Here is a 13,032-nt window from a genome sequence, read left to right on the forward strand (position 1 = left end):
TTTAGCGATGCTCTTTTTGTTTTGCTATTCACCATCTCCCGGTTCTGGACTCCACACCAAGGCGCGCCTCTCCACCCCCAACCGGGAAGTGTGATGCAACAGATTGGTCGAGGTGGTCGGGGAATGGAAATGGGGAAGGTCAAGGATGGTTCGATTTTCAAGTAGAGATTTCATCGACCAAATGCAGTCTCTGACGCCGCGCGTCATACACAATCACACACACACACACGTGTGCCGCGCCAACTTGTAGTCAAGATCTGCTGCTGTCCGGACTCTTTTGAGGTTTGAAGCAGTCTAGGAAAAAAACCCCTGAGTCTGAACGAAGTTCAAGAGCGATTGCAGACATTTTCCGGTTCCATGCGTATGTGTGTGTGTGTGTGTTGTTTTGACCTTTTATAAACTTCCTGTATCGGTGGTAGGACTTTCCACGCCCCGTCACCCACGCGGGAAGCAGAGATATATCAGGCAAAAAAGGAAACCGGATGTAAACATTTTTAATTAGTTCCATCAGCCTGCATATGTTCTCGGCACCAGTTGCAGCAGCACAAACGAGATTTTCCGCGAACCTGCAGGCGAGTGCACAGCAATAAAGCATGGATTTTTGCCGAAGAACCTTTGCATATACCGATGAAGGCGTCACCAACTTCTGGAAGCAGTTTTAATGAGTTAATTTACAATGTACACGCGCTCCCCCGGTGCCATTTTCGCAGCGCAGTTGGAAACGCCTCAGCTTGTCCGGAGTGCCCAGTGAGAACGTCCAACAGTATATGCTCATAATATCGATTTGCCGACCGGTGACGGCTTGCGCTGGGTCTCATTATTTTGCGCGAACAAAACCATGCCCGAGATTCTCGACCAGGTGGCGCTTTTTGTTCAAGAACACGTGGGCGATGGAGAATACGGAGGACACACCACACACACATCTGGCAGTATCCTGGGAACATGCGACAATAGGATATAAAACTGCGCAAACTGCAACCTTATATTTTCACACCCGGTAGTCCTAATTAACGGTTGCCCAACCGGTGTCGAGAATTATAACAGAACTTCTCAGCGCCCCCGGAGGCGATAACTTGGTAATTGGACTGACATCTCTTCAATGCAGATCTCACCCACTACCGCTGCTTTTGTAAAGGCTGCACACCGAGCGGAGGAGTTTGCGACAACAACTTCCCATGCCAATCAGAACAACCATCGGGCACAGATTATCATTATCAGAACAGCACCAGCAGGGACAATAGATATCCAGCCGGAATGGAGCTGGATGAATCTGCGTCACGAGCGTCTACAGCACAACCCGGTGTCCTATCTAGCTCGGTACAACTCGACGATGGTGTAAAGAAGTGCAAGCAAATTGTTTGCAACTAGCCAGTGAGTTTGGTGTTGCAAATGTCACAACGGTTCGATTTCAGGTAGCGCAATATAGCGCATTGGGTTGATCATCAGCTACATCTATTGACAGCGAAGTTACCGATGCGTGTGATTTATAAGAGCTCTTGATCCGTAAATGTTTTGACTTTGAGCTTAACTCGCTTGCTTATTTTGCAGAGCGTATTATTTGAGTATTAAAGTTCTAGCCTTCAGAAAAAAGGCAAGGAGGCATGAACCAATTGTTTCCATATTATCGGTTCGGATTAATTAAATGCAATATTGATGATAGCCGCTATGTTTGCCTGTTTGCACTGCCTTACAAGGGTTGAAAGCCTGTTCGGACAGGAGATCGTGTAAGGAGGCCTCACTTCGGCCACCAGACATCAGTTATCATCTACACTACACACGAGAAAAGATTGTTTTGATCTTTGGTACTACAATATCTGGAGATGTTCGCTTTCCATTTCTGGCTTCTTTGATACAATATACCGCTTAGTGATGGGTAGTGACGGGTGCCTCTCAGATTGGGAATAAACTGACTCCGATGGCGGATGATGCCGAACTGCCGAAAAACCACGATAATAACTCAAATTTTTTAGTGGAAATGTGTCCTGAGACCCGTCGAAGATATAACCTTCTTTAACTGCTTTTACGAGGCCCCTTGACTGGGATTTCTTACCGATTAATCGGTAGAACCAGAGTAGTCAAGAGAAATAGCTATGGATCCGATATTTGAGTAATATATAGATTCTTGAATCTATTCCGGATTTCCCGCCATCAGTAATACTAATAGCTCGAGAGTCAGTCCTATGTGCGAGAAAACGGGGTCCAGATGGTATTTGATATCGTTCCCAAATATTAGCAATAAGACACTATTGGTGACTATCAGAAACCTTATCAAGGCTTTATCAAAGACCTGTACCCCAAACGGTACTAAAATATTGAGAAATCTTGGCCAGCATTTGGGAGCCTCCATGGCTAAATTGTCGATCGTGCCATGTGAAAGACTGGAGCCGAATGTCCCCTCGACCACTTGATCGCCACCCAATAGATCTGAAAATCTAGGGATCAAAATCCGAAATTGATAAAATATTCAAATTCTAGACTCCATAGAAGCTAGTCGAGCTGGAAGGTACAGATCGGTATCGCATTTCGGTATTTTACAGCACTATTTTACGAGGTGCTTTACATCTGGTTCTGGAGTTTCTGACTCGTTCTCCAAAACTCCAAAACACAAGCGTCTCGGCACAACCAAACCAACCAAAAAAAAAAAAAAAACAAAACACAAATCCGAAAGTAACGTTTGATCTAACCCAAAATGCTCAGCTCAGCCCCGTGATGCTCATGTTTTGTGTCGGTTTCCTTCCACGAAACATAAACAATCGTAACCCGCAAAGCTATGGCGAAGCACCAAGGAAAAAATGCATCTGTTGCGGGTTTTTTGTTCTGTATGTTAGTGTGTGTGTGAGCGTCACAGACAAAAACAAAAGAGCGCCCTATCGAAATGAGATCGAAATTGAAGAAAAATCTATTCCTCCTGCAAAGCCCAACACCGGATAAGCCGGAAAGACGAAAGACAAAAACGCATTTATTTACATAAGGCCCCGAGAAAGTTGGTGGAACTCCGTGTGCCTAGAAAATGAATGCCCCGGACATCGACACTGGTGTCCTTTCCCACCCGGGGACTACACGTTTGGAATCTTATTTTGCTATATCAGAAATCAATATGAGATAGCGATGCTGCTGCTGCTGCTGCTGCCATCAATTTCCGATGAGATTTTCCCCAATAAAACCATCATCAAAGAGCAACAAACAGTGGCGGTTAGGGTACAGCTACTTACCAGACGAACGAATGGAGACTGCCGGTCGCCCGCGGATTCTGCGGTTGATGAGTCTTCTCCCAAGCCCACACCTACTAGCGCCTGACAGCAGCCGTTGATTGTGAGGACATCCGCCAAACCGAGCCCCGAGAGGCCCCCGGGTGAGACAGAAATGAATTTTGATAGACAGATCTCGATCTGGAAGAAGACGAAGACGTATTACAAAACGGTTGCAGCAAATCTAGATAGAGTAGTGGTGTCATTGGACAACCATTGGAGACTCACCCTGATGGCGCTGTGCTGGCGCCGTCAACTTCCGGTTGGGACGTGCGACTCTAAAGCCGACACTGTCTTATTTGTTTTTCTCTGTACTACACTCTACACTTTTCTGCTTCTTGCTTAACTCAGTTTTCGGTTTCAGTTGATTGAAGAAGTTGGTTGAGTCGCAGCTCTAACACTTTACACACCCCACACACCAACGTGCTGTTGTTTCTTCACCGTCCTCTGCACCACGGCTGCTGCACCTGTTTCTTCGACGGGACAGTAGTAGTCCGAGGACAGGATCAGGTGCAACCGTTGCACGTGCCGTTGCAGTTACGGTGCCGCTCAGTGGTGGGTGACGACGTTCGGCTGACGGTGGTGGTCGCGCCGTTGCTCTGTTGCACATTCTGGTGGTGCGGATCGACGCAATCGACCACGGTACACACTAGCACACGCGACCGCGCACATTGGGCGCTGGAAGGGCCGGCACTGTGGACATGACACATACACTCACACACACACACGCAATATCAGAAACACACACTGTACAACTTAATAACACAGAGAGATAGAGAGAGACAGAGCATACACCTACATTTACACACTAGGGTTGCCTCGTGCCACACGGAGAGTCTCGGACACGTACTGGAACGCACAGAGCAATGTTTATTGTAGTCGGCACACACTCTGTAGGGTAAATATTTGGAGAAAAAGGGATTTTAGTTTCTTTAAACTCTTCCACACGCATTAAAGGGAATATTGATAGATCCATTACATAATTCTGGTCTTGTTCGTGACGGTCACAAAATGAGTTACATTGCGCTTCAACAGGACGACATCCGGAGAAGTTCAAGTTACAATCCAACAGTTTTCGTCCCTACTCAGTTCCATTTTCCTGGACCACCTAACAAAAAACAGCTTCGTCGCCTTGTCCACAAGGACACACCACCAAGGCATCTCCGCAGCAAACAACACCTATACAGTAAGAGCAACATCCTGCCACCCAAAAGCATGTGTCCTTCTCCCCCCGCCGGAACGTAAAAAGAGCGACATACCCACACACACACACACACAGGCCACCCGGAATTTCAACAAGGACGACCTTTTGCCGTCGCAAAAAAAAATGGAGAGCTTGGGAGTTTGAGTTGCGAAAATGTTGCTACCACCTCGTCGTCGTCCGAGGTCAGAGCGAGCGTATCCTTCGTCTGGACGTTTGTATTTGTGCCAAGTTCCTGTAGTCCTATAGTCCGTTACCGTCGCGAGCAGTGCGCCCCAAAAAAGAGATGCTAAACACATAGTATGTTCCACTGTTGAAAGGCGAGAATTCTAGCAATTCCTTCTTCTTCTCGTCGTCATATATCGATTACGTACTTTGGACTTTGGAGAAGCGGCAACAACATTTCTTACACACAGGGCACTGTGCAGGGGGCAAACTCCCGCAAGGTGAAAGTCTCCTTCGGGTTCGGGGAGGGGAAAACAACCCCTAAATAGGTAGGAGGCAACCAGGTCCGGCCCCAGACAGAAAAACACAAACTTCAAAAACTCAAGAAACAACAAAAGAAACGTTTCTGATGCGCTTGGTGGTTAGAACATAGTGGGGATGTTTCTTTGGGGAGAACGGCGAGAATCGCATGGAAACCCCTTTCTTTCTAGTGCTTCACCGCCGGAGCGCCACAGAGAGAAATAGAGAGAGAGAGTGGTATTCGCACGTGAGGCTCCTCCGCGAATCGCGTTGTTTGTAGGAAATGGAGTGAGAAGCAAAAAAAAAAACAGACAGGATATTGCAGGCGCCAGATTTACACTGGGTAGAACTTTGTAGTGGAGCTGGAGCGCCAGGACCGGATATCGAATCTCGACTGAAGTCAGTCAAGGAAGGGCCCTAAACCCTGCCGAGGTTTTAGAGCCAAAAAAGATGTGGCAGACAAACAAATCAATCGAAGCAAAAGATTGATTATCCGGACTGCAGCTTATCATGCGTCTCACAAGATCTCTGCGAGGATGTATCCCGGATAGACCACTCTGGATTGGCGAGTGAGCGTCGTGTGCTCTTCTAATCGCCCGGCTAATGGCAGTCTGATGAACCAAACACCGGTAATTCAATGATCCCTATTTTAGGTTTAGTGACATCAAACCGCAAGTTCCGATCGCGGCGCGCGATTCGTGAATCACACACACGCAGCGTATCAACGTTGCTGGAGTAGCCCCAGTCCTCCGCCGTGGGGGGAGAACCGAATGTCTTGCGAGTAGTCGCACGCACGCAATCATTATCAACCACAACAGCGGCGAGCCATCGCGCACACATTGTTGATTAAATCTGAAATCCAAAGAAGAGCCCTAGCCCGTCCGTTGCACATCTTGTACTCCCTCCATAGCGCTCCAAAACACATACAGAGACAGCCTCAGAGACATCGCGCGTATTGTCTTCTAAATCGCGTCCCTGGATCGCCGAAATATTGGAACGGCACAAAAACACAAAGTCTCGCCACAATCCTAACTCCTGATAACTCTTCCCGCTGCCGACACGAAAACAAAGCCAAACGTAGACCCGGTGTACACAACTACGGCACAATAGCCAAGATCCGAGACGTCCGGATTAATTGTCACTGCTTTCTCCGAAGGCGAGGATTCAAGCGCACGTGGTCCTCTCCAATCCTTTTTTGGAGGCGTGTACCAGTGTGTGTGTTTTTTTTTTTCGTTCGATTGTTGCTTTTTTTCCTGTCTAGCAGTGAGTTTGTGGGATTCCTTCGCGAGGCTCTTTTTGCTGGTTAGGGCGAACGAGGCGTCGTTACCAAGTCACTGTATGTCGGTTTGTGTTTGCTGCTTTTGCCGGATCGTTGTTTTGGCACATCACAATTCAATGTGTTCTCTACCCTCGCGCCCACATCCGGTTCTGCCGGCTGCTGTGTGACAAGCGCGCGTGGTTGTGTTTAAATTCGAGTCTTCCTCCCCCTCTCGTCACATACCCTAGAACCCGCAAAGTGTATACAATGGTTCCTCTATATTCTTGAGGCGTGATAACGATTTCCCGGCGGGTAGAAGGGATGGCAAAAAACGGAGGGGGGCGCGAGAGTATACCGAACAGGAGTTCCAGCGAATATCATCCACAAACCGTGTCTCAAGTGCGGTTTGGTGGAGACACAATATACCAGGAAAGCCAGGATACTTGGGTGAAGAACTCTCTACACACAGGCGCGCGCCCGAACACGCATACAGTGTAAAAAAAGGGAGAAATGGCTACATAGAGAAGAAGGCTCCCGCGCCATCGGCCACACCAAGAAGTTCTTGATTCCAATGTCCGATGCGCTGCCCAAGACGCGAGGGATTAACGATTCAAAAATGGCTCCAACAAGTAGAAACGGTCTTGATTTGGGAGTTTTTGTTCCCCTGAAAAAGTCTAGGGATGCTTGACTGCAAATCGCCAACCAAGAAAGTCCCAAACACACTTTTAGACCCGCAACCGCAAGGAATCACGACCACACCTGCTCTCCATCCACCCATTCTTCTTCAACCACTAGCACTTGTTTCCTCCGCATGTCCACTTGTCCCGCACTACACACACACGCGCACATTCACTGGAGCCATGACTCCTTGCAGCTTCGCGCACCCATATCAACCACGTTCTATCCTAGTTGTCTTCCGTTTTACCGTGCGTGAAATCCGTAAAGCTACCGTGCTAGAAACCGTTTTCACACACTACTGGACATCCCGGTGCGAGACGACATCTCGCCACGAAACGCTGACGGTCACTTACCACAGTCAAATCCGGCACTACTGCTGCTGCCCGTCTGCCTGTTGGCTAGCGGACGTAAAGCGAGCCGAGGCCTGTGTGTATATACACACATTGCCGCGATGCACAAACAGGGAAAAAATCCTCCTTGATGTGCGTGCGCATGTACACAAACTGTCTGTAGTGTGTGGTTTCAAACAAACCAGACAGCAGCAAGAAAGACGGGACGCCACAACGCGGCCAACAATCTCTCGCTGTTGTGCTCTCGCTTTCTCCCGTAGGCGGCAAAGCCACGGCAGCACATGAACGCGGTGGATACGAGTGTGACAAAACATGACCGAGAGCGCACGTGCGATCTCTTTCCCGTTTTGCCCTTCTCGTTCCCGCACAACGCACACTCGCTAATGGGGAGAGAATGTGAAGGAGAGAGAGAGAGAGAGAGAGAGAGAGAGTAATACCAGGAAACTCGTCGCCACCGAAATTGACAGGCAGCCGCAAGGTATGTAGATATGGGAGGTAGGGTTGTTTAGAGCAAATTGACATTTCTCAACCTGACATAACAGTTCCTTGGTCATCGTGGGGAAAGGTATTGAAAAAAGTGGTAAAAGCGTCGAAGGAGGTGCTGGTGGTGGTATCGCTAGCGATTTTTTGACGAAAAATGCAACCAAATTTCTTCAATCCTCTGTGGGACAACATTTGATATGCGAAGATGACCGATAAATTGATAGCTGAATTGATTAAGGGACTGAAAATCGAGGCTGTTTGTTCATGTTGGTATCCCCATACCATATGATTTTGTAAACAAACTCTGACATATCTCGACTAAAATGGTGGGCTGTCAAATCGATAAAAATTCACCTTCTAAATACATACACCTTGGGTAGCGGTAGTTTGTGCGTTTACGAGCGCGTAGGTTGAAGAGTTTGGTTCTTGTGTGAAATTTAAATCTTAACTGGTTCACTGGGGTGATGAAAAATTATTGAATTAGTTTTAATCGCATTACGTCATCGTTACACACACACACGCGTGCGAAATGGAGTGTTGCTACCGCATCATAGTGCAATGGCCTGATCTGCACTCGTTGTGTTAGCCACATACAATCTCGATCACAGATCTCGCTAATGTTCTTGTTTACATTATCAGCACGCTAGCACACCACGTCGGTTCCAGTGAGGCTGGTTCGAATTTCAACTCAAGCTAACTTGAACTAGTTTTCCGTAGGATCGAGAGCTCGAGATTACACTTTTCTAGACGTTACGGGAAACGATTTGCAATGTTTCCTTTATTAAAAAATCATCACATTTTTTTTAATCGCAAAACAGAGCAACTCATCTTGCTTTCTTACTCATTTTGTAAATGTTTAATGCAATCTTCGCTTTCTGTAAACACCGGCTTCGAACTCTTTTACTAAAGCACGCTTGAACGTTGAGCTTTAATCAAAAGCTCTCCTAAGAGAAGCTTCGATACTATTTCATCCCCTATTGGTGATCAAAACATATTTTCTTTTATTTACTTAAGAACTGTCTGCTCTACTGCAGCGCTTGAAAATTTATTTATTTTTAATTATGACGGCTTGAAGCCGTATCGTCATAGTACTTGAAAATGATAATTAAAAAAAATAGATAAAAATATATTTGTAGTGACCCATTCGCCCAAATCATTTGTAAATAAAATTTATTATTGTAAAAAGCACAGATTGTTTTTGCTTAAAATTGTTCTTAAAAGAGAGTACACAATAACTTACTTAACACTTTTCGTATTCGTTTCTTGAAGTTTCTTGAACACTGTTGTCTCTGAGTTTATACTAATAAGCAGGATAAAAAGCGCATCGGCCGATATCGATAAGCTGGCCTGTATTAACTTATCCCATTTATATTATCCACTACGAGCAGTTGCGCCTTTGTCAAATGCATAAATTGGGTTTTCTATAGTTAATCCTAGTGATGTTCTATGCAGTTGTGAAAGAAACGCGTGTTTTCGGATAAAAACGTGCAAACAAATTCCTCTTATTTATCAATGAATCAAATGAATCGGTGAGTGAGCAGTTGGTCATTTTGGCATATACCGTGCAATTCGTGTATTTAACTCACATCCCGCTTTTTTGTCGTTTGTCATGTCAACTGAAACAAACAACAAAGTTCTAGTTCTAATGGCTGTAAAACTACCAATTTGTTACGATTTTACGATAGAACCAGTCGTCTAGCATGCGCTACCTACTCATAACAGTATGGCTTACGCGTTGTGTGAGACACAAGCGCAGCCAGAGCGTGTGTGAGACACAAGCGTGTGTGAGACAAAATCTTACGTTATTTGCTTTCTGATGGTGACTCTTGTTTTATAAACACTTTTTAAATCCTATGGAGCACGTTTTTAAAACATGGCGTGATGTACAAATCGTTTCCAGGACAGCCGGTCCATGTCTGCACTCTGGGATGCATCGGATCATCCACAGGTCTGACTCTGCTTGATCCAACCAACGAGCTAGCTGTGCTCCTCTTCGCCTCGTTCCGAACCGGTCGCTGTCGAGCTCCTTCCTGGTAGGCCATGAGTCCCTCATCACGTGCCCTAACTAGCGTTTTCCTCCGACTTTGGCAACTGTCAGGATGTCTAGGATGTCATGGAGGTCTAGGATGTGTCTGGTGTAATTTCACTGTTGGGCCAGTGAAGCGGATGGCTGGACAAAGTCGGACTTCACAGACCAGTCAGTCGACTTTCTCGTTTTCGTCATTTCCGAACTAGACCTATTCTATTGATCCACCTCATTGAAATGCCACTGAGTTAAATGTTTACTGTAAGCGTCCGTTCGGGTGCATATAGGTCTAATTTCTCTAATAAATATGGTGCCCCAATTTGATGCCTTTAACGCTTAGTTCAAAATATTGCTTGCGCTACCTGACGTCTAAAATGAAGTAAAAAGTATGCAAAAAAAGAAGAACTATTCGACTTACCGCCCATACTTACATTGCCTAACTTAACGCCCCAGTAAGGGGATGCCGTGAAGGAGCTGAATGTGAAGATCTTTGTAGATGCCATGTTTCAGAACACTGGCACTGTCGGTGAATATGGCGTTGTGTTTATCGGAACAGAATCCTTCGTCAGCAGCAAGTTGGATGGCTTTGCATTGGGTTCTTTTTCTACACTTTCTGCTTGTCTGCACTATATGATAAATCAAACGTAAGGTTGTTTTCAAAATCTTATTATTTTTTCGTACAGACCGGCCTAGTCGAGTTGCTTGTAGTCTTCAAAAATTATTTATCCTATAAGATTTTTATCTAAAGGGTGTAGAACGTTCTGAGGGTAGATTTCAATTTCTTTGCTGGGTTATAAACTTGCATATGAACAAAAAAGATTCATGAGCCTTTCAAATCCAAGCAGATAGCTCATTTAACAATATTTTCAGGGTTTTTTCTGTACAACATTCTTGACTGAGTATGTACGTATTAGTAGGGGGAAACGGATTAAAACCAATCGAGGACCTTCTGGACAATACAGTGCGTAACAAAACAATAGCGACACTAGTTTTTCGAGAATAACTAGAAAAGTTGGAGACATAGGTAAATATCATGTTCTGCAAAGTTTATTTATTATATTTATTTATTTATTAACGATGACGGACCGATGCCACATTGTCACTACCGCATGTGATGACTGTGAATTAAATTCACGAAAAAAAAATTTACAAAAAATTAACTAGGCTTTTCCTCCTAGATATTTGCCATATCCCGGGCATGCTCGATTGTGCAGAGAATATGGGTGGTTGTTATCCATTTCTATTGTTTCTGTGTGTATGTATGTTGTGGTTTATTTTGGTCCGGATCTATTGTTGTGGCTTCGATGGGGTTCGTTCCGGTTGTCTATTGTAGAGTTGTGGTGTGGGTCTGGACTGAAACAAACAAGCACAGTTATTTGGACACTACAAATATGCATTTTTCTGCGTGCTATGCCCTCCAAGTAGTCTAGTTTTGACACAGCCCGTGATCAACCAAGTCAACATCGATTCCAAAAGCGACCGGCGAATCCCACCTCGCGGTCTTGCGGTTTCAAACTGCACGCAGGACCACATAAGGTGATCCACATCGTGAAATCCGTCACCGCAGCCACACACCTTCGTCTGAGCCAGAGTGCATTCAACGCGAAATGATTCGACATAAGTCGAGACATCATGCGTATGAATGCCCGGTCTACAGAGAGCCCACCGAACCAAGGCCGCAGGGACACTTGCGGAGAGATCGAGAAGAGGAATCGCCCGAGTTTCCCACATGCTCTGCCAGCGAGACAGGAAAAGTTGTTGTGGTAGACGAAGAAACTCTCAGGCCGAGATTGGATGGTCGTAAAATGCGCCTTGTTGGACGCCTGTTTTGGCCAGTGAGTCTGCCTTCTCGCTTACTAAGTACACCGAAGCCGGTGCCTTCCTAAGAGGATGATCCGTCAGTGTAATACTGGCTTATTTGGTCTAAATGGCCATACTTATCCCTGAAAATGCCCGGAACTACCATCGGGCGAAGATCATTTGGTATGGTCTTAATTTCCTCGTGCAAAGAGGAATCTGTTGTTAAAAGGGAACTGTAGGTTTCAGGAAGGGCAGCAGGGTTTAATGCCTGTGGAGCGCTAGGATGCATTTGTAGGGCAACAAAATCTTCGTAGATTTTCAAGATCTTGCTCTTGGAACCTGTCTCTAGAAGCGCTTTAAAATGTTCTTCGATCAAGGGATTTGATACTGAAGAACGGACTAGAAGGCGAAGCGACAGCATTTCAAAACGTAATTTCAGTGGCATGTTCTGCAAAGTTGTAGAGAATATAACAAGATAAAGAAGACGGGATGACTATAAAAAACATTGCAGGAGGACCGATAGTTTCGCTAGTCTTGTTTGTAAACGCTTCTGTTTAGCGCTTCTGTTGCAGTAAAAGAGGAGTGTGCATAGTAGCCGTTGACTACAGGAAAAATCTTAAAAAATATTTCTGATATTCTTTGGTGTTTCACATCATGTCCAAATTTTTGCATAATTTTATCTTTTGTTTTCGAGATTCACGACGCTCTTAAAGCAATTTATCTCGCAAAAAGACCCTACATTTATTTCGCTCCCGCTTATGTCATACGAACTGTACCAAGATTTTTTATACAAATTTTGAAAGCTAATTTTGTAGCTTTATATTAAAAAATGGGACCATAAAAGATCAAACTAAAAAAAACATAAAAATCATAATAACTGATATTTTGCATAAAAACTCCAATAATTGCATCCTAGGATTCACTAAACTTTATAAAACATCGTTCATTTTTTTTGCATTTTTGGACGTATTATTACTAAATGTAATTTTTACCGAATTTTAAAATGTGGAAATCTATCATAAACGATGGATTTTCGTAATTGGCCCTGTAATTATGATACATGAAACAATGTTCAACCCAATAAAAAATATGTACTAGTGGACGTAAAAATATGCAAAAATTATGAGAAAATGTTTTTTTTTTAGTTTCTGTACAGTCTATACAGTATTTTTATACAGTCCCAGTTTCGTCCGTCGCGATAGGTGGAGAAATTTAGTCAGGCTGTTGGCCGGTTAGCAACGGCGCCCATGCGCGTAACTCAATATCAATGTTGTTGTCGGTGGATCTGGACTGACTTATACAAGATGGTTTCCGAAGCTTCCACCTCCGATTGCTCTCTCTATCGCCAGATTGAATTGAAGGCAGGCAAGCCCATCTCCCTGGCGCAAGCCTTTGGTGGTAGCAAAGGGCCATGAGAATTTTCCATCCCCCTTCACCTGGCATGTGATGTTGACCATTGTCATACTTACAAGCCTGATAAGCTTGACTGAGACTCCAAAAAAGTTCATTGCGTCATATTGTTT

The 13,032-nt window shown here is 44.9% G+C and overlaps 1 protein-coding gene across 6 annotated transcripts in view; it reads right to left on the minus strand.

The window, feature by feature from the left end:
• Positions 1 to 7,373, minus strand: part of LOC118511090 (Ca(2+)/calmodulin-responsive adenylate cyclase) — a 40,231-nt gene extending 32,858 nt beyond the window's left edge. For 3 of the 6 annotated variants that reach the window (XM_036053834.1, XM_036053826.1, XM_036053788.1), the window contains exons 1-3: positions 7,098 to 7,214; positions 3,477 to 4,139; positions 3,213 to 3,389 (exon numbers count right to left, since the gene is read on the minus strand). The gene's annotated coding sequence lies outside the window, so the exon portion shown is untranslated. Of the gene's footprint in view, positions 1 to 3,212; positions 3,390 to 3,476; positions 4,140 to 6,931; positions 7,024 to 7,097 lie in introns of those variants that run through there. The other 3 variants (XM_036053798.1, XM_036053817.1, XM_036053807.1) reach the window with 3 other exon arrangements.
• Between the last annotated feature and the right edge of the window lie 5,659 nt (positions 7,374 to 13,032).

Source organism: Anopheles stephensi, chromosome X (genome assembly GCF_013141755.1).
Source record: "Anopheles stephensi strain Indian chromosome X, UCI_ANSTEP_V1.0, whole genome shotgun sequence".
Classification (NCBI taxonomy): Eukaryota; Metazoa; Arthropoda; class Insecta; order Diptera; family Culicidae; genus Anopheles; species Anopheles stephensi.